Raw genomic sequence first — 23,209 nt, 5'->3', positions numbered from 1 at the left:
TAAATGTTTTCCTGTGGCAGACTTCAAATTTCATAGCACTGTCCTCTAAAAATATGCATGATATTTTTGTATTTGTTGAGGGCTGAATTGTGAACTAGTATATGTTCTAATCTGAAAAATTTTCCATGTGCACTCAAAAATTTATATATTTTACCTGCTTTGGGATGAAATATTCTGAATATATTTGTTAAGTCCATCTGGTTGAGTGTGTCATTCAAAGCCACTGTTTTCCTGTTGATTTTCTGCTTAAATGATCTCTCCATTGCTGTAAGTTGGGTGTTAAAAGTGCCCTGCTACTCTTGTAATATTATCAGTGAGTTTCTTTATATTTTTTATTGACTGAATTATATATTTGGATGCTCCCAATTTGGGGGCATATTTACAATTATTAGATCTTCTTGTTGGATGGACCCCTTAATTATGATATAATTCCCTTCTTCATCTCTTGCTATAGTCTTTGATTTAATATTTAGTTTGTCTAATATAACTATAGCTACTCCAACTCTCTTTTGGCATCCATTAGCATAATAGTTCTCCATACCCTCACTTTCAATATGCAGACATATTTAGGTCTAAAATGAGTCTCTTGTAGGCAGTCTATAGACAGGTCGTTTTGTTGTTGTTTATCCATTCTGATATCCTATGTCTTCTGATTAGAGCATTTAGTCCAATTATATTCACAGTGATTATTGATAGATATGAACTTAGTGCATTGTGTTACCTATAAAGTTGGTGTTTCTGGTAATGTTTTGTGTTCCTTTCAAGTCTTTGTTGGTTTGGGTCTTTTTCTCCCCAGAGTCCCCTTTAATATTTTTGCAGGACTGGTCTAGTAGTCACAAATTCCTTTGGTTTTTGTTTGTCCTGGAAACTCTTTATCTCTCTTTCCATTCTGAATGACAGCCTTGCTGGATACACATTTCTTGGCTGCATATTTTTCCCATTCAGCACATTGAATACATCATGCCACTGTCATCTGGCCTGCCAAATTTCTGTGGACAGATCTGCTGTAAACCTAATCCATCTTCCCTTGTAGGTTAAGGAATTTTGTTTTCCCTTGCTGCTTTCAAGATTCTTTCCGGTCTGTGTACTTAAGAATTTGACTATGGTATGCCTTGGTAATGGCTAGCTTTCGTTGAATTTAATTGGAATTCTTTGTTCTTCAATTCCGGTATCTGTTTCCTTCCCCAGATTAGGGAAGCTATAATTTGTTCAAATAAACCTTCTGCTCCTTTTTCTTTCTCTTCTTCTTCTGGGACTCCTACAATAAAAGTATTATTACACTTTAAGGAGTTGCTGAGTTCCCTAAGTCTATATTCAGGATTGAATACTTTTCTTTCCCTATTTTTTTCAGCATTATATTCCATAATTTACCTTCCATATCACTGATTCATTCATCTGCTTCATTCCATCCTCATTGTCATGGCATCCCTTCAGTTTTGCATTTCAGTTGCAGCATTTTTTTCTTTCCACCTGACTAGTTTTTAGTTCTATCTTTATTCTCTAGTGTCTTCCATGCCTTTCTCAAGCTCAGCTAGTATCTTTATGATTATTGTTTAAATTATGATTCAGACATCTTACTTGTATCTGTATTGATTAAATCCCTGCCATGTCTTCTTCCTGTTCTTTCTTTTGCTATGAATTCCTCCATCTTGTCATTCTGTCTGGGTTACAGTTTTTGTGTGATTGTTAAGAAAGTCTATTGTGTTCCTGTGTTTAATATAGAGTAATGTCTATATTAAAAAGAGGTTAAAAAAAAAAAAGGAAGCTAGATCCTAGGTATGTTTTGGTCTGCTTGTTAAAAGAAGCTAGATCTAAGAAACAAAACAAACAAAAAAGCTAGATCCTATTTCTTCTAGAGCTTCTGGAGTTTTGCAGCACTCTATGATCAGTAGACATAGTGCATGCAAGGGATTTGTGCTGGTCTTCTAGTGGGAAGGGCCTGCTGAGCTGATTCTCAGGCAGACTTGCCCTAGTGGAGATGCACCTTCAGGGTACAGTGGGAGGAGGCTTGGTGTAGGTGGCTCCAATCACCACTGGAGGTGCTGTGTTGTTCCCTGAGGTTCCCTGGTCATTGCTAATGGACAGTGGGGAAAATGGCATTACCCCACTCTCTCCTCCCTGGAGCAGGGAGTTGTGCTCTCCATTCTTCAGGAAGACCTGACAGAAGAGCAATCAATCACCCCTCTTGTGTTCCAGACTTCCATCAGATCCCTGCCTTCACCCTATGTCTGAGCTGTCTGCCTGCCAAGTGGCACAGTACTCTGTGTTTCATCTCTCAAGTGTGCAGCTGGGTTTCAAAACTCCAAATTTTATGGACCTGTATGACACGGAACTGGCCTGATCTTCTAGGGGTGTCTTGCTGCACTTTGTCACTTGCCAGTTTGTCCCAGAAAAGCAGTCACAGAACCACAGTCTAGGGTACTTTACCAGCCAAGAAGATGGCGCCAAGGCTTACTGCCTTCAGCTGGTGTCTTTGTTCCTATGGTAGGGAATGGGCAGAATGTTGGCACTGCCAGTTCTTCTGTCCCTGGAGAAGCCATGCCACCACTCCCAAATGCTCTCCAAGAAGGGGGAACTGTTTCTCCCTGTGCAACCCAGGGTATCCTGAGACCACACTTCCTGCTCCCAGATCTCTGCCCTCCTTCTCTGCAAAAGCCTACCAGGAACAATCCCTGAGATGGCTCAGACTTCTAAAACTCAGACTCTACACTCCACTGCTTATAATAACTTGCGGTAGTCAGCCCCTCTCCTTTTCCCAGTCAATGGTTTAGGGGAAGAGGTTTTTCTTGTGCAATCCCCTGCCTGCTTGCTGCTTCACTCTTTCTCTCTCTCTTTCCTCTCTCTGCAATCAAGGTTCCCTCCCCTCCGCAGCACCTGCAGTTCTTTTCTACCCCAAATCAACTCTCCGCAGCCCCTATCTTCCATGAAGTGGTTGTTTTTCTATTTGTGGATGTGCAGTTTTGTTTTCTCAGTTCTCAAACTGAGTTCTTGGGTATTCAAAATGATTTGATATTTATCTAGCTGTGTTCAATGGATGAGCCAAGTGCAGGGTCCCCCTACTCCTCTGCCATCTTAACTCCTTTCCAATCACCCCTTTTGACACATGTACTTCATTTATTAAGTGCTTACTGTGTATCAGGCAATACTAAGCACTGAGGACAGAGATATATGTATAACACTGAAATGAAAAAAATTATAATCTAGTAATCATAACAATAACAAATTACTCAGTGTATGAATAGAAAAATATAAACAGTAATATAAACAGGAAGCATCTTGGAAGGGTGAGTAGACAAAAGCCTTACAGGAAAGCGGAACTATCTCTGATAGTTTGTTATTGGTGTATAGAAATAAGTTGTTTTTTTTTAATTTTGTATCATGTAACTTTATGGAAATCATTTATTCTAACAGTTTCAGACTGGAATCTTTAGGTTTTCTTATATGTCATCTGCAATAACAAAAAAAAAAAAAAAGACTATTTTACTTGTTCCTTTTCAATTTGGTTTATTTTATTTCTTTTTGTGGTCTGTTTTGGCTACAAATTCCAGTACTATGTTGAATAAGAGCACCAAGAGTGGGTACCCTTATCTTGCTCCCAATCTTAGAGGAAAAGTTTTCAGCTTTTTACTATTGAGTATAATGGTAGCTTTCGAGCTTGTCATGTATGGTCTTTGTTATGTTGAGGTACCTCCCAGTTATACCCAGTGCCCAGTGTGTCGAGTTTTTATGATGAAAGGATGTTGGATTTTATCAAATGATTTTTCTGCATGTATTGAGATGATCATATGAGTTTTATCCTTCATTTTTAAAGTGGTGTATGACATTAATTTGTGGATGTGGAACCATCATTGCATCCATAGAATAAGTCCCATTTGATCACAATGTATAATCCTTTTAATATATTGTTGAATTTGGTTTGCTAACATTTCATTGAGGATTTTTTCACCTATAATGATCAGAGATAATAGCCTGTAATATTCTTTTATTGTAGTGCCATCATTCAGCTTTGATATCAGGATAATACTGACCTATTTAAATTGGAAGTGTTCCTCCCTCTCCTATTCTTTTGAAGCATTTTGAGAAGGATGGGTATGAATTCTTTAAATGTTAGATAGAATTCACCAATAAAGCCATCTCGTCCTGAACTTTTGTTTGTTGAGAGGTTTTGGATTACTGTCTCAATTTCCTTCCTTTCTAGTAATTGTTCTATTCAGATTTTCTATTTCTTCATGATTCAGTATTGATAGGTTTATGTTTCTAGAAATTTATCTGTTTCTTTCAATTTGTTGGGGTAAAAATGTAGTGGTCTCTTATGACCCTTTTTATTTTGTATCAGTTGTTATGTCTCTTTCGTTTCTGATTTTGAGTCTTTTTTTTTCTTGATGAGGCTAAAGATTTGTCTCTATCTTTTCAAAAATCAGCTCTTACTTACATTGATCTTTTCTATCTTCAGTCTCTATTTCATATATTTGCACTCTAATATTTGCTATTTCCAACCTTCTACACCTTGGGCTTAGTTTATTCTTTTCGAGTTCCTTGAAGTGTAAATGTAGGTTTGAGATCTTTTTCCTTAATGTAGGCGTTTATCACTATAATGTCTTTCTTAGAACTATTTTTGTGGCATTCCATAAGTTTTATGTTTCCTTTTTCATTTGTCTCAAGATATTTTATTTCTCCTTTGATTCTTTCACCCAATTACTCAGAATTATGCTGTAATATCCAAATATTTGTGAATTTTCCCATCCTCTTATTGTAATTGATTCCTACTTTCATGCTGTGGCCAAAAAAGATGCCAATCTTCTAAAATGTATTGAGACTTGTTGCCTAATGCAATCTATCATGGAGAGTGTTACAAGTGCACTTGAAAAGAATGTGTTTCCTGTTGCTTTGGATAAAATGTTCTGTAGATGTCTGTTAGGTCCATCTTGTCCAATATATCATCTATATTCAAGTTTCCTTATTGATTTTCTGCCTAGACAACCTATCCATTGCTGAAAATGGGATGTTGAAGTCCCCTTCTATTATTGTATTGCTATTTCTCCCTTCAGATATGTTAATATTTGCTTTACATAACTAGGTACTCCTATACTGGGTGCATATTATTTATAGATGTTCTATCCTCTTGATGAATTGACTCCATTATCATTATATATTGACTTTTCTCTCCCAGTTTGACAGAGTGGTCTCAAGTAGATGAAGCTTGCCAACCAGCCCAGCCCATTTTCCTGTCTCTCAAATCTGTATGACTGTCCAAGCCATCATCTCTGTTCTTAGTGGCTCCCAGTCAGTGAGGGTAGGCAAGACCCATCTGTATCACAAAGGTGAGGATTATAGCCAGCACTTAGGTGCAGGCTGATTACAATCTGGACCTTTAAGAGGCAATTTATATAAAAGTATATAGTTCATGGGCAGCCCAGGTGGCTCAGTGGTTTAGGGCCACCTTCAGCCCAGGGGGTGATCCCGGAGACCTGGGATCCAGTCCCACATCAGGCTCCCTGCATGAGGCCTGCTTCTCCCTCTGCCTGTGTCTCTGCCTCTCTCTGTCTCTCTCATGAATAAATGAATAAATTATTTTTATTTTTTTAATTTTTTAAAGATTTTATTCATTATATATATAGAGAGAGAGAGGCGGGGCGGGGGGGAGGCAGAGACACAGGCAGAGGGAGAAGCAGGCTCCATGCCAGGAGCCTGACATGGGACTCAATCTCGGGACTCCGGGATCACACCCTGGGTCAAAGGCAGGCGCTAAACCACTGAGCCACCCAGGGATCCTCGAACAAATTCTTTTTTAAAAAAGTATATAGTTCAGTCCCATTCAGGAGAACCTAGGTAATGGCCATTTTTGCCTGCTCCCTTTGTGCCAAGTACAGATTTATAGCAGGGAAGGGTATTTCTGCATCCATTTGAAACTGCTTGTTTGCTGTAGTCCTACAGGACTCATGCACGCAAGCCCTGTTGGCTATTAGAGTTAGGTGGTTTGAGGGCCCATCCCTCAGGTTGTAGCCACAAAAGCTGGGGGCTCATACATGTGTACAAGCTTCTTCTATGGAGATCTTGGCAACTAAGTTTTACTGTTGTAGCAAGCTGGTTGGAGAAGGCTGTGGAAATTTCCAATAGCTTCACTAGTCTTTAGAGGGTATCACAGCCAGCCACTAGATACATGCTAAATTGATAAGGAGTGTGGCTCAGTCAAGTAAGCATCTGCCTTTCACTCAGGTCATGATCCCAAAGTCCTGGCATCAGCCTTGCCTCGGGCTCCCCCACTCAGTAGGAAGTCTGCTTCTCCCTCTCCCTCTACCCACCCCCCACCCCACTGGTGCACACACTCTGTCTCTCTCAATAAATCTTAAAACAGGGCAGCCCCAATGGCACAGCGGTTTAGTGCCGCCTGCAGCCGGGGGTGTGATCCTGGAGAACCAGGATCGAATCCCACATCGGGCTCCCTGCATGGAGCCTGCTTCTCCCTCTGCCTGTGTCTCTACCCCTCTCTCTCTCTCTCATGAATAAATAAATCAAATCTTAAAAAAAAATTTTTTTAATTAAAAATAAATAAATAAATCTTAAAACAAACAAACAAAAAAATCCAGACCCTCAAACAATAGCATGTAAAGTCAGATCCCTTTCAGGGAGACTAGAAGATGGGCATTTTTGCCTGCTCCCTCACTACTGAGCCCTGGAAGTATAGCAGTGGTGAGTGTTTACATTACATGCTCTCACCCATTAGGAACTGCTTCTTTCTTTGCTACAATTCTGTGAGATTTCCAAATGCAAGCCCCATTGGCTATGAGAGCCAGATGATCTGGGTGCCTCTCCCTCAAGCGAAAGCAACAAAAGCTGAGGTGCCAGATGTGTATGTATAAGCTGCTTTCAGGGAAATACTGGTGATTTGGTTTTATTGTTGAAGGAGGCCAAGAAAAGACAGGGGAAGGGCCCACCATTTCTTTTGGGCTCTGGGGAGGACTGCAGACAGCCCCTGGATGCATGCTAAAACTAAAAGTTGGAAACTCAGGCAGCACCTTGTAAAGTATGCTGTTGGACCCTGATTTTCAGTGAAATGCTGGGAGATTTCAGTGAAAAGGCTTTTCCTGCTCCTTCTACTGAGCCTAGGGAGACAGTTGCCTCAAGTGATCTCACCCCCATTAAGAACTACTTCTTTGTATGCAATAGTCTTGTGGGTCTTGTAGATGCAAGCCCTGTTGGCTTTCAGACCTAGAGGTCTTGACTCTGCTGGTTTCTGCACGTTAGATATAAAAACCACCTCTCCACTCTGACAGTGGTCTCATGAAGATGAATTTCATCAGTTTAGCCGAAGTTCCTAGTCATCTCTCAAACTTTTATGACTACCCAAGCCACCACCTTTGTTCTTAGTGGCTCCCCTCCCTCAGGAAAGGGTGTGCAAGATCCAACTGTGTCACAAAGGGGAGGATTGCAGTCAGTCCCTTAAGTTGGGGTGCTAGATGTGTAGTCCAAAAACTTTGTTCCCCAGAGAGAAGCTAGGATTTGGGGATTCTCTCTCAAATTTTATGACACTCTACAGGGATATAGTTTATGATGAAATCATCCCAGCCTTTCCTACGCATTAAGTATTTTCTCTTCTGCCCAATGTGTGGAGTTGGCTCAGCTGGTTTTTGAATTTCTTTCAGAGGGTACCTCTCTCAGTGTAGCTATATGTACATTTGGTGCACCCATGAAAGGAGGAATATTCAGGAGCCTTCTATATTGCCACCTTGGTCAAATCTCCAAATGCTGGATACTTCTATAGTCACTGTGGAATGGCTTACTCAGTACATGTCCTAAACCCTTCTTCTAGTACTGGGGCTAAAAAGCTTAAAAACTATTTCCCAATCTCTTGTACCTAGGGTTCTAGATTTTATCGAAGTTCCTACAATCAGATGTTAAACTTGACTGTGGCATCCACTTGCGTTGGAGACTTGAAACAGCAGTGGCATAGTCTGGGACAACAGCTGTAAGAAGCAACTTCCTAAGTTGGTAGGCAATTTTCGTTCATAGAAGAAACTCTGGCGCTGATAGGCATGGTGATTATCTTTCCGATATCATAGCATCTCAACTGTGGCAAAGGCAACAATCCCTCTTCAGCCAGTGTGGGTCTGGGAATCATTCCTGGAAGCTCAACCTACAACCAGTAAGCCATTTAATACTCTGATGAATCTCTTTCTGCTTAAACTAGAGTGAATTTTTATTCTCCATAACTAAACACTGACCAAAATACTAACTACTGTTATTTCTTCTGGAGAAATTTTCCAACTGGGAAGAAAATGATTTGTGACCAAGATGGCAATTCAGAGAAAGATTTCACTCCACATATTTGACTTTAAGTCAGTGAAGTGGGAACCACACTCATAAAAAAAGAATGGCAAGCAGTGGTTTGTAACAGGCTTTGGCAAGCATTTGGGAGTACTGAAATTTGGTGTAGTATTTAAAACTATATCTGAACTCCTTGACTATAACTTAGTTTAATAAAATAACATGCTACTGTTTTCTGCTATATATGCCTTCCTATAAGCATGTACCAGAATTTTTCCATATAAACATCTTCTAGGAGCAGTGACTATCTGCATGCACCCGCAGACCCTGGAAAGGTCAAGCACTGGGTATGAACTCCCAACAGGAAGCGTAAGAAAAGTCAGAATCCAGGTCTCCTTATTGCTGGCCCTTCAACACTGTTCTGTCTGAATTTAGCTGCTCTTCTTTCTTCACCTCTATGTCCTTGAAAGGCTCTCAGTATCACATTCTCTACCTTTAACTCTACTTCAAATAGTGACTGATCAACAGCTGAGGAAGATGTGTGACACTTTCTGTGGCTTTGACTTCATGATCCCATGATTATTTTCTAGTTGAACAAGCAATAGCTATAAAATAGACCCAGTAAATTTTTGTAGCAAATAGTCTGGAGACAACAAATATTTATTGAGTGCAAAGGTATAAAGCATTCCAGGTAGTTGAGATACATACAAACAAAAAAACAAACAAACCTAGTCCAAACTGACCACTTTGCTTTTGACAGTTTCTGCTTATGTATGTCACTGTGAACAAATTAAAACAATAAAAAGGCACAAATGAAGACCTTAATCTGAGATGTGTTTCTACACCTACAAAATAACTCACCTAAAATCCCTTTTACTATAGTAAGTAATTTCCTCCCAACAGTTTATGCAGACCTGGGAAGTTTAGAATTTAACCGTTTTATACTCCCTGTGTGTGGAAAAACCAACCACCAAATAAATCCTCTATGGAAATTTTCTGTATCTTGATGGTGGTTTGGGTAACTCTGGCTTTTACATCAAAATTTATGTAATAGTACATGTAAGATTTGGATATCACTGTGACATAAATTTTATCCACCACACACAATATTTAAAAATAAATATTAAACTCCAGTTAATTTACATGCATGCTAAAATGTCTAGGAATGACGTATACTTTGAAATGCATCAAAAAATAGATGGATAGAAGGCAAATATATCATAAGAATCATGGAATCTGGGGGATCCCTGGGTGGCTCAGCGGTTTAGCACCTGTCTTCGGCCCAGGGCGTGATCCTGGAGTCCTGGGATCGAGTCCCGCACTGGGCTCCAAAACATGGAGCCTGCTTCTCCATCTGCCTGTGTCTCTGCCTCTCTCTGTCTTTCATGAATGAATGAATGAATGAATGAATGAATGAATAAATAAATCTTTAAAAAATCATGGAATCTAGGTAAACATTCTTTCAACAATTCTAATTTTCTTTATATTGAAATTTTTTATGAAAGTTTGGGTGGAAAAAAAAAAAAAAAAAGAAAGAAAGTTTGGGTGGGGGGGAATGGTCCCCTACAGCAGACCAGTCACAATTTGCAAATTAGTATCTACCCTGGGACCACCTTAAGTTGCACAGATAACTTTATTAAAAAAAGAAAATATTAGCAACAAATAATATGAATTAGATCATGGAGAAAGATTTTCTAGGCATATGGGAGGTGGAAGGGAAGGGAAAAAAACATTAAGAAACTCATTTAATAACACCCTGCTAAGGAAAAATCTGCAATCACCAGCTCAAAACCATAATGGAAGTTTTTACAAAAATACCTGCAGGGTGTGTTTTTTTAAAGTATTCTTATTACACTTGAAAACAGAAAGATTGTTTTGCTATTTCAGGGTAATAAACTACCACTATTGCCTTCAAAGGAGGGGGATCACACTGGGTGAAGGGCCATCTACTACAGAGCACCTTGGTAGCTTTGGAGGTAGGGGTTAGGCAGGGAGAGAAAAGGTGGAAAAGGGAAGGGAAAAGGGACAGGGTAATATGAAGGAGATGAAATGTGAGAAGATGGAGGAGAGAGGGAAAAGAATTTGAAGTTCCAGGGCCAAGAAGGGAAAAAGAGGAACCAACTAGATAAAGGCTGAAACACATGAATTCAGTAAAATCCCATGGTGGTGGGTGGCCAAAGGACATTTTGAGACCTGAGAGGCTGCCTGATTCATTTGAGGTTGTCTGCATTGCTGCTATATATATAAACTCTGCCTGCTATCCTTTCTTCCAAATCTTCACTAAAGGCTCTTAAACTCATGAATGTTTAATGTAAATAGGCTTTTAGGCAGGGAGCTCAGTTTTGTTTCTGGGTCAATGGAGTGCAGAAATCTTGAAGAGGGCTTCAGACTCTCACAGGCCCTGGAATGAGAGGTGTCTAAGTCAATTTTATGGAAATCTCTAGGGGTCACGATGAATGGAAAGGAGGGAGGACAGACATTGGCTTATTCAAGGAAAAGCTGGCCTGCAGAGAAAAAAAAATTCAAACTCACTTTTTCTCATCCATTTTTAACCCAGAACACCGTCATTACCAGGTTTGGAAATGCAAGACTCATTTTCAACTTTTGGTGATCAGTCTTTTTTCCATGGAGTAACACTGCCACCTACTGGTAATTATAAAAAAATATTTTATAATAGTTTTAAGTTTGCAAAATCGAGAATTGGGAAACTTTGTTTTTCATTTACTGACAAATTCTTCCTTTGTGCTGGAACACCAACTTATATGAGGTTCTTTGTCCTCAAAGACTTTATATTATCTAATGGCAAATTTAATAAAACTTACCATTCAGGATTCAGGCATCATTTCATTGGTATAATCTTTCTTAAGAGCAGGTTCCCATCCTTCTGAGGCAGAAAGTGACTATTTCCCTTGGGCTCTATTCTATCCTGTACACATTTCTTTCTTAACCCATACTATATACTATTGTACTTATTTTATTACAATTGTCTGTCTCCCAGACCAGATCATAAGCCCCTTAAAATTCAGGCACTGTATTCTTTCCACATTTATACTCCCAGCACCTGGAACAGAACCTGCATATTACAGCTAATAAATATATGATATATGAATAAATTAATGACAGTCAAAAAGCATAGGCAAAACAAGTAGCACTCTATAAAACTTTTATTAATTTAAAAGTTTAAATAAATTTTAAATAAATATTTTAACAATTTTAAATAAATATTTTAACTCTAAATGTGCTCATTATGTACTTCTTTGTGTAGGTGGTATATTTCATCTTGTCCAAAAAAACATTTTACAAAATCCATATACAATGAATCAGTAGAATAAAGAACAAAGAGAAAGTTACTTTATCAGATAATTTTCTCATCAGCCTATAAACTCTTAATTACTATAGGATAATAAAAATAAGACACCAGTGGACTCTGTCTCAACTCTTAAGAGAACCAAGTAGCAAGAAACATTCAGAGTAAATAAATTTTATTTGATGAGATATAAAGGAATCTAAAACATGTTCTACCTGAATTATCCATATTAACTACATAACCCAGGATCAGAGAGTTCAGTTTGACATCTATTGAGATCCTCCTATCAATTCTAAGGAACTCCAGAGCACTCAGGTCTCTCCCTGGAAATTAATTTCCCCATGGGGAAAGATAATTGGCCCTCGATTAAGCATCCCATCTGAGTCTGAATAAAAACTAAAGAACTCTCTCTCCTTCAAAATTCTCTGGGAAGTCATTTCCAGGGAATATGGCCTCACCTTCAGTCAAGATAGGGTCAAAGAATATGCAAAATTAGTGCAGGGACAGCAGGCCAAGCCTTATGACATGGCCTTGTTTCACAATGTTTCACAGGGTTCTGCATATAGGCACTGTTAACAGAGAACCTGAACACCTTATGTCAACAAGCAAAATCTGATGTAAATTCCTTTAAGTTCTTCCCTTTTGCTTCAGATTTTCTATTTGGCATCCACCATTCTTCTTTCCTTTTTGTCTTCCTTTCTAATGTTGATCTCACCCTTTCCCAGTTAAGTTCTGAGACCTTAATTCATAAACCATCTCTTGTTTTCATTTCCTCCACCAAGTCTCCCTACATATTGCAACACTAAGTCTCTTCTGTCTTGAAGGGAAAAAGCCCTCCTCGAGTCCTATTTCTGAAGACTCCAGTGACATATTTAATCTCTTCTTCCTCTCACTGTCAACCTTCATAAAAGATTTTACATGCTGCCACAACTCTCTTCTCCCTCTTATGGTGCAATTCCTTGAGATCTGAGTTTCTGCATATCCCTGTGTTGGTACTTTCCCCAAAATCATCAATAAACTCCAAGTTGTCATATTCAGTCACTCTTACTCTACTTCTGGAGCTTTTGACAACAATGATTACTGCTCTTTACTGACATAGGCTTCTCCCACATTACTGCCCTCCATCCTCTTCCTACTTCAGATCAGTTCTTCTGTTTCCTTCCCTGGAACCTCTTCTGTCTTCTACCTCTAAAATAGAAGGTAAAAGATATACTAAACAGTTTAATTCCTCATCTTGTTCTCACATGATATATTCTTCCTTAGGGATTTCGCCTATAATTTCTGTCCTTTGTTGGCTTGATAAAGATCTATTAATGGTCAACCATGTAACAAGTACTTTCCTTGGAGCTTGTGACTTAGCAACGAACAAGAAATAACAAGATCCCCATTGTCATCCACTGATATTCTAGTGTGCATGTGTGTTGGAAGGGAAGGGTGGGTAGTAACAGATACTAAACAAATTAAAAGGCAAATGAACAAGAAAGTATCAAAATAAATTTCCGAGCCTGGTCAGAAAAAGTCTCTTAGTACCCAAGGTTGGCATAGATTAAACCCGAGAACATCTAACTAGGAAGCTTGCCAGTTGAGGGTTTTGAGTATAGGTGAAGATCATCGCTCAAAGTGAGCCCACTTAAGCTGAGTTGACTCTAACTTCTGGCCAGATCTCTAACACCAGAGGCCAGATTAGCCAAGAAGTATCACTAGGCTCTGACCAAACTGCAGGAGAGGAGTCCCAAGTGCTGGGACTTGGGAGAGCAGCAACCAACAAAGGATATCACCACAGCAACCAGGGGAGCCTTGAGACAGTATGTGAATCTGAGAATCCTGACTTCAAGCAGTAAGATCACAGAAGCCACCTCTGTTTCACAAATGCAGATGCTATCTTAAAGTGAGAAGCTGAGACCCTGAGCAGTTATATTAAGACATTAAGCACTGTTGAAATTTTTAAATTCTTATATGAGCCTTAGTTTTAAACCTTATTAAAACAATTTCCCCGTATTTTTTGTTGCTGTTTAGTTTTCCTCCCTCATATTCCCATTCCCCCAAGAGGCACCTGGTTGAGGACCGTAAATGGTGTATCGGAGCAGTGATAGCACATAAACTCTTCCCTGTAGTTCTGAGTTTCGAAATCGGTAGATTTATGACATGGCTACATATTTGTTTCTAATTCTGACTTCTTGCTTGAGTTCCAGACCAGGATTTCTAACAGTCTGGTGGTCCAAAACAAAATGTATCTCTCCTACCTACAGACCAGCTTTTTCCTAAATCACTTCTATCATTAAAATGGATTTCTGATCCTCCTAATCAATCAGGTTGAAAACTTTGGAGTCTCCAAAATGTCACAAACCTAACCTGAAACACTGCTCAGACATGTTTACTGATATATTCACTGGCACTCTGCTAACTCAGGACCCCTTTAACTCTCATCTAAAATATTACAAAATCTCTTAACTGGTTTTCCTGGGGACAGGGCAAGAGGACAGGCCTGTGTGAGTGGCCACAACATATGAGAATATTTGTATTCACATATTAATACCTACTAGAGAATACCAACCAAAAAAGAGGCAGGAAACAACCAAGTATGCAGAATACTAACCAACTGAAATCATGTAGCATCTGCCACTGTCACCTTAGTGCTGGCATAAGGGACAAAGTAGCCAGGTGGCAGCCACAGAGGCTATGCAAGGGCCCGACAGTATGGACTCCTTCTCACCAAGGCTGATCTAGCCAATCACTACTGCAGATGATCCAACCTGCCAGTAACAGAGATCAAAGCTGAGCCCCCAATATGATACATTCATTCCCTCAAAGAGATCAAGACTCAGCACAAATTGATTACACTGGACCCTTTTCACTCTGGAAGGAAGTGATTCACCTGACAAAAATCAACACATATTAGTATGGATTTGCCTTTCCCAACCATAAGGCCTTAGCACCACTTCCTGAGAGCTAACAACATTTCAGATCCACTTTAACTATATCCTACATAATATTACTTCAGACCAAGGGATCCTCTTTATAGCAAAGGATATAAGCAAAGACCATGGGATTCACCAGTCCTATCATATTCAGAAGCTGCCAGCCTAAGAGCAATGGAAGAGCCATTCTAAAGACATGACTGAAGCACCCCTTTGGAGATGATACCGCATGGATAGTATCTACCCTCCACCGAAATGCAGTTATACTCTAAATCAATCAGCATTATATGGTGCTGCATCTGTAATAAGTAAAATACATATAGCCAGGAAACAAAATGGTAAAGGAGGAATGGCCTCACTTGCCATCATTCCCAGTGACCCATTTAGCAATTCATATTTCCCTTCCCAGCAATGCTAGCTTCTACAAAGCTACAGATTCTGTTCTCACCAAGCGATACAGCTCATTAAAGTTTAAGTTACAACTGCCACCTGGTCACTTCAAGCACCTCTGGCCAAGAGACCAGAGGGCAAGGAGAAAAATCACTAATCTGGGAGAAGTAACTGACTTTCGTCATCATGAAGAGATAGGACTTCTGTAATTTTTATCTAAGAGGGAAATACGTTTTTATCACCCAGATGGCAAACATGTTTGTCATATGAAGAGTATATATGAAAGGTGTCTCCTTTGTCTAATTTTTTTTAATTTTTATTTATTTATGATAGTCACACAGAGAGAGAGAGAGAGAGGCAGAAACACAGGCAGAGGGAGAAGCAGGCTCCATGCACCGGGAGCCCGATGTGGGATTCGATCCAGGGTCTCCAGGATCACGCCCTGGGCCAAAGGCAGGCGCTAAACCGCTGCGCCACCCAGGGATCCCTCCTTTGTCTAATTTTGACAACAAATGGACAAATACAAAAGCCACAATCTGGAGACTAGAGAGAGCATGGTGACTAGGCCTCAGAACTTCTGAGATATAAGAGACTCAATGACCTCAGATAATCTGTCTAGACCAGCAGAGGCATTAGCCAAAGGTAAGGGGAAATCTAGAATTGGTAGCACAAGGATATAATGAATTATTAGTTGTGGCCCCAGGACCAGCTATAGCAAGAAAGACTAGAGTTAAGGAGTTAAGTCCTATTTACCATCCTATTTCCACAGAGACCAATCATAACCCTAGAGGAACTAATCCCAGATGGAGTACACTTATCATATAAAGCAAATAGATGATACTGGAAACTGTCAGGATGTACTCTCTAGGTCTTTCCTAAGGACAGAGGCACTCTACCCCAGGTGTGAAAATACTGTATGCAGCAGCTCCCAACTGGCATCTCCCTAGGAACTAACCTCAATTGAAGGGAGCTTCCTCACTCAAGGGTATGTTATGCTCCCTTTCCAGAGGAAACCCACATCAAATAAATGGACCATGAGAGGTATAAGGGCCAGTCCCCTTGTCTCAATTCAGAAAAACTCTGAAGAGCCATCTCAGGTCCAGAGTTCCATATTCAGAAAGTTAATTGCATCACAGTCCAACTTCTCTCTCTTCCAATCCTGCTTTATTCACTTCCTTATGAGTATTTTTCCCAAAAGTACTCCCCAGTAGATCTTCTGCATGCAATCTCTGTCCTTTTGACATGTTCCCATTCATCTCTGAGCAACTCCTTGCCTTCTGGCATGTTAAAACAATGCAGGCTTATTGTCCTACTTTTCCTGCCCTGGAATTAGTCATTTCTAAAGAAGCACTATTCCTGAATTAGAAGAAAAGACTGTAAGAGAAATTAGTGAATCCAGGAAAAGCCTTTCAAATTTCTATTTTAAAAATCTTCAAGTTGAAAGCTGGTGAAATCAGAATACTTCTTTATAAGTATTTTCCAACAGTCTATCACCATCCAATGAGATTGAACATGTGTATACTTACTTTATTACTTAGCACTATTTCCTCTCATATTCTACTGTTACTATTCACTTTTGTTAGTGTACTTCCTCAAGACTTCTCTAATCCCTGAATCCTCACACATCTGTATATATTTTTCTCTCTGACAAGTAACTGAAAGTTTAGCCAACTATAGGATTCATGGGGTATAATTTCCTCACTAATCCATTCATATTATCCTATCAGCTTCTAGTCTCCAAAGCTGTATACAGGAAACTCAATCTCAGTATCATTTTTTTTTCCTTTGCGAGTAACTTGTTTTTGTTTTGTCTTTTTATCTAGAATCCAATAAGATTTTATCATTACCCTTGGAATTTGAAAATTTTATAGGCATATACTTAATATTAGTTTTTCTCATTAACCCTAATTAAAACTTGGGTTGAGGTGAGGGAATGCTTCAAGATGCAAGCTTAGGTCTTTCTTCTGATACAAGGTCTTAACATTTTCTCTCTTTTTTTAACCTTGTGGAACTCCTTCTGATATTATATCTCTTGGATCTATCAAGTCTGTCTTCTCTCATTATTTCTTTTTAGTTTAGGTTTCTGGAGGTTTTATTTTTAAGAGCTATACATGTACATCATTTAAAACTTTACAAGACTTGCTATAAAAAACACTAGGCGGGGATCCCTGGATGGCTCAGCAGTTGAGCGCCTGCCTTCAGCCCAGGGCCTGATTCTGGAGTCCCAGGATCGATTCCCACATCAGGCTCCCTGCATGGAGCCTGCTTCTCGCTCTGCCTGTGTCTCTGCCTCTGTGTGTGTGTGTGTGTGTCTCTCATGAATAAATAAATAAAATCGTTAAAAAAAAAAAAAAAAAAAAAACTAGGCCCCACACATGTCAAATTACTCCTGAAGCAATTGTTTTCAACCCTTTCTGCTGGGCTTTGGTGTTTATCCCCATCTGCTAAATAATATTCTTATAATCTTACATTCTTACTTTTAATTAAAGGCATTAATACCTACTAAAAATATTTATTAGAAAAGATGAGAATTTAGTTTTCAAATATAACCACCATTCTCAACACACAAACACATATACGGGTTCCTTGTTCTTCCAAAACCTTATCATGACAGATCAAAATCCATCTTTTTTCCTATCCAATCGCTACTCTTGCTGCCCCCACCGGTAACCAGCTTTTTTCTATCATACCTGTTTATTAAGAATAATAGTCTTGGAGCACCTGGGTGGTTCAGTCAGTTAAGCATCTGCCTTCAGCTCAGGTCATGATCCCAGGGTCCCAGGATTGAGCCCCAAGACGGGCACCCTGCTCAGCAGGAAGTTTGTTTCTCCCTCTGCAACACCCACCCCCACCCTCACTCCTCGCTTGTGTTCTCTCTCACTCTCTTAAATAAATAAAATCTAAAAATTATCTTTTTTCATTTTTCGCTTTTCTGTACATTTAATATTTATCCCCCATGTTCTCCAAATCTTGTATAAATCTTTTCTCAATACACTCAAACCCATTAGGTAATTTTACTAATTTCATCTTCTTGAAGAAGTCTCTCCTTAAGTCTTCTGACCTGTTTCAATCTAAATTGGTTTATTTTCAGGCCTGCTACACAACTGTCATTTGGTATCTTTTTCACCAACACTTTGTAAAATTCCTTTGCTTCTCTTTTGTGTTAGACCTTATTTCTTAAACTTGGTTTTCTTCTCCCTTGGTTCATAACATTATTTTGATAATGCACAACTTTCAGAATTTCCATAGAAACAGTATATGAAAATTGAGTTTTAAGTGAATGTCTTTGTCCTAATTCTTTTTTTTTTTTTTTTTAACGTATTTGTTCTTAGTTTTTAGATATCTTACTCTTGATTTTTCCAATCCACTATTCAGGCAGATCTCTAGAGTACCTCTTCCTTAAATTCATCTACTGATGAATTACTGATGGTTAGTTTTATTTTTTTTTATTTTTTATTTTTTTAGATTTTATTTATTTATTCATAGACACACAGAGAGAGGCAGAGACACAGGCAGAAGGAGAGGGAGAAGCAGGCTCCATGCAGGGAGCCCGACGTGGGACTCGATCCTAGGTCTCCAGGATCACACCTCGGGCTGCAGGTGGCGCCAAACCGCTGCGCCACCAGGGCTGCCCTGATGGTTAGTTTTATATATAAACTTCAGTGGTCTTGAGGTGCCCATATTATATCTGAGTTTATCTGTTAGAGCTGTTTCCAGAGAATAGCATTTGGATTGTTGGCCTCAGTGGACTGCCTTTCTCAGTGTGGAAGGGCATCTAATCTGTTGAGAGCCTAAACAGAATTAAAAGATAGAGGAAGGAGGAATTTGTTCCTTTCTTCCCACTTCATCATTTGAGCTGAGATCTCTCATTTCATCTTCTCCTGACCTTGGACTGCGATTTATACCACCGGCTCCTCTGGTTCTCAGGCCTTCAAATTTGGAATGGATTACTCCACTGACTTTCTTGGGCCTCCAGGTTCAAACAGCAGATCCTGGGAATTCTCAGCCTCCACAGGTTGTTTCTCTGGAGAACCTGGACTACTACAGATTTTGGAACTGAGAGTGGAGTGCTCCTATAACAAATATCTAAAAATGTAGAAGTGGCTTTGGTACTGGATAACAAATAGTGGCTGAAAAAGTTTAGAGGTGCATGCTCAAAATGAAAGGGCCATTCTGGTGAGGTCCCAGAAAGAAAAGAGGAGAGGTGGAAAAAAAACTTCAATCTTCTTAGAAAATATTTAAATAATCCTGAACGGAATGCTGGTAGCAATACAGACCACAAGCGCACTATGATTAGGTTTCAGATGGAAATAAGGAACACATTATTGGAAACTGAAGAAAAGATGATCCTTAATTTAAAGTGACAAAGAACCTGGCAGAACTGTGTTCATGTTGTAGTGTTTTGTGGAAGGTAGAACTTGCAAGCAATACATCAGCTATTTAGCTGAGGACTCAGATCTCTAAGCAAAGTATTGAAGGAATGACCTGGTCCCTCCTGAATATTTATGGTAAAATTGTTAAGCTAAAAAAAAAAAAAAAAAAAGAAGAAGAAAGAAAGAAGGAACTAGAACTTAAAGATTGGAAATGTTTTCAGCCTATCCACACTGCAAAAAATAAAAGTGTTTTTGGAAGAGGACACTAATGGTGTAGCAAAGTGACCATTTAATAAGAAGATTAATACCTAAACCACAGACCTAAAACATCCATCTCAACAGAAGCCAGGTGCTGTTCTTCAAGATAAGGAAAGAATAATAACAACACTACCACCACTACCACCACCCACTGCCAAGGTAAATCAGAGATCATCAAAGTTGCCACTGCTATCACAGGCCCAAAGTGCAAGAATTCAGGGGACAGAATGGTTTCAAAGGGTAGGATGCCTCTTTCTTACATCTAAACTAAGACAATATGGAATTTTATTTCACTCAGTGAGAGAACTTATATTTTAATTTGTTCATATAGATATTTCCATAAAGCAAACTATAACAAATATTCAACAGTAAGTATATTACAGACCACAGTCACTGATCATGATTTAATGACACTAGAAATAATTTTTAAATGGTTTGAAACATCTTAAAATTTGAAAATTAACTGATCAAAGAGGAAAAATCACAGGCTCCCTATAAATTAATGGAAAGATAAATACATAAAAAAAATGCACAGAACACAGCAAAAGCCATACTTAAGTAAAAATTTATGCCCCTAAATCCTTTCATTATGAAGAAAATGACAATCACATGAATGTTATATTTACCTTAAGGTTAAAAAAAGCATAAAAGTAACCAAAAGAAAATAAAAAGAATGAATAAAAATAACAGATATAATTAGTGATACAGAAAGTTGGTAATTCCAAAAACGTGTTTTTTTAACTGCTTAAGAATATAAAACAAAACAAATATTAGCAAGACTGGGAAAGAATAAATGTATTATTTCCTAGAAAATATAAATAACCCAAATTAAACCAAGTAGTAAACCCAAAATTACCAAAGAAAGACTAGAAAGGTGACTATCATTTTTATTTATTTATTTATTTATTTATTTAGATCTTATTATTTGAGAGACAGAGGTGGAGAGTGTGCATGAACTGTGGGAAGAACAGAGGGAAAGGGACAAGTAGACTCTGCTGAGCACAGAGCTTGATTCAAGAGCTCAATCCCATGACCCCTAAGATCATGACCCAAGCACAAATCAAAAGCCCAATGCTTAAATGACTGAGCCACTCAGGCAGCTATTATTTTCAATAACACATCCAAAAAACCTTTAAACCTGAATTCTAGGGGCACCTGGGTGGCTCAGTGGTTGAGCATTCACCTTTGGCTCAGGTCTTGATCCAAGGTCCTGGGATCAAGTCCCACATCGGGCTCCCCACAAGGAGCCTGCTTCTCCCTCTGCCAATGTCTCTGCTTCTCTGAGTGTCTCTCATGAATAAATAAATAAAATATTTTTTTTAAATCTGAATTCTAACAGTTAAGTAACAACCACAATGTTATTTAAATTATTCCATACCAAATAAAAGATGAAATGTTTTCCAATTCATTTCATAAAACAGCAAAACTTTATTACCAAAACTTAATTAAAAAACAAACTCTAAAACTATATATCTTTCTAATTATTTCAGTTACTATGGCTACATAAAAAATAAATAAATAACCCTAATATTGACCAAGACACCGTTTACTTTGCTCATGAATCTGCAATTTAAACAGCTTGTCTCTGCTCCACTTAGCATCAACCAGGGTGGCTCAAAGGCTGGGGACTGAAATTAAATAAAGCCTCATTCACTAATGTGTCTGATGGCTGACGCTGTCAGATGAAACCCTGGCTGGCTTCACATAGCTTCTGTATGTAGACTAGGCTTCCTCATACTATAGTGGCTAGGTTCCAAAGGTAAGCAACCTGAGAGAGCCAGGCAAAAAACAGTACCACCTTTTCTGACCTAACTTCCTTATAAGTCATATCAGCTCCTCAATTCAAAGGCCAACACAAGTTCAAGAAGAGGAGAAATACACTCAGCTTCTAAGTGGCATGGTTCTAGAAGAACACGTGTAATCACAAATATTGTTGAAATCAGTTTTCAAAATACCATATGCTTCAGTCCACCTTCTGGCCACAGCAGTTCACATCCTTCCAACATGCAAAAAATATACTCATTCCCTCCCCCAATACCCGCAGCTACTAGGCTCAGGCTTGAGGTCCAGGTATGGATGAACTTCTTGGGTACAGTTCCTTAGATATAGCCCCTTGAGTATAGTTCCTCTTGATCTGAAGAGCTGTAAACAAAAAAGATAAGTTATCTATCTCCACAAACATGAATACAAAATGAAGAAGCAGACACAGGTCCATTAAAAGTTTAAAACCCAGCTGGGCATATGCTGCCAATTCTTCAACTAGGGAATGATCCATGTGGTTCATGTCTTCCTACTCTGGGCTGTAAGTTCCATGGTAAATAGCCTGTTCTTGGCATTCTTCTTAACTGTAGAAGTTTGAGATCCAAAGGCCTCTTTTCATTTTGTACTGTCTCTGTGCCTTTCAGTCTAAATTGATATACTCCTTTTAAAAACTATGTGGATCACAAGAATTAGAAAACAAGCCACAGACTCTGAGAAAATATTGCAAAAGACATATTGATAAAGTACTATTACCTAAAATATGCAAAGAATTCTTAAAACTCAAAAGTAAGAAAAAGAACCACCAGATTAAAAACTGGGCAAAAGATCTGAATAAGCCTACCAAAGAAGATACACAGATGGCAAATAAGCATATAAAAAGATGTTCAACATCATATTAGGAAAATACAAATTAAAATAAGATACTATTACACACCTACCAGAACGGCCAAAATCCAGAAAACTGACAACACTTAATGTTGGTGAGGATATGGAGTAACAGGAAATCTCATTAATTGCTGGTAGAAATGGAAAATGATACAGAAACTTTGGAAGACAATTTGGCAGTTTTCTGCAAAACTAAACATACTCTTATAATACCATACAGACATCACACTCCTTGGTATTAACCCAAAAGAGTTGAAAATTTATGTCTGCACGAAAACTTGCACACGGTGTATAGCAGCTTTACGCCCAACTGCCAAACCTTAGAAACGGTCACAATGTCCTTCTGGAGGTGAATGGATAAACCATACAGACAACAGAATACTACTCAGTGTTTAAAAGAAATGAGCCATCAAACCATGAAAAGATGGAAGAAGTTTAAATGCATATTACTAAGCAAAAGAAGCCAATCTGACAAGGTTACATACTATATGACTCCAACCGTATGACACTCTGAAAAAGGCAAAACTATGAAAACAGTAAAGATTAGTTTGTCAGGGGTTGGGGGAGGACTAGATGAATAAGCAAGCATAGAAGATTTTTAGGGCAGTAAGAATATTCTGTATGATATTATAATGTTAGATATGTGTCATTATACACTTGCCCAAACCCACTGTACACACACCAAGAGTGAATCCTAATGTAAACTATGGGCCAGGAGCTATAATGATGTGTCTGTGCAGGCTCACTGATTTTTTTTTTTTTTTTTTTAGGCTCACTGATTTTAACAAATGCACCACTCCAGTGTATGAGAGGGACGGAGGATATGGGGAACCCTGTGCTTTCTGCTCAGTTTTGTTCTGAACCTAAAAATGCTCTTAAAAACAAGTATTTTTTTTTTTTAAAAAGTGTATGGACTTCATGTGAACCAATTCATAATCCACTACATTAACACCCATAAACTTCAAAATAACTCCTTGAGCTTCCCATAAGGTTCTGAGAGACAGTGCTCTTAAAATTCTTAGAGAATCTTTTGTGTTTAATAAGGAAGATCT

At 38.7% G+C, this 23,209-nt stretch overlaps 1 long non-coding RNA gene across 1 annotated transcript in view; it reads right to left on the bottom strand.

Moving 5' to 3' along the window:
• Positions 1 to 20,915: 20,915 nt before the first annotated feature.
• The window catches only part of LOC119876488, a 31,704-nt gene continuing 29,410 nt past the window's right edge, over positions 20,916 to 23,209 (bottom strand). Inside the window, exon 2 of the long non-coding RNA XR_005363199.1 lies at positions 20,916 to 21,653. This is a non-coding gene — a long non-coding RNA (uncharacterized LOC119876488). The remainder of the gene's footprint in view (positions 21,654 to 23,209) is intronic.

The sequence above is a fragment of the Canis lupus genome, chromosome 8 (assembly GCF_011100685.1).
Source record: "Canis lupus familiaris isolate Mischka breed German Shepherd chromosome 8, alternate assembly UU_Cfam_GSD_1.0, whole genome shotgun sequence".
NCBI lineage: Eukaryota > Metazoa > Chordata > Mammalia > Carnivora > Canidae > Canis > Canis lupus.
The sequence above is the reverse complement of the archived record's forward strand: the minus strand, read 5'-3'. Positions and strand labels throughout refer to the sequence as shown.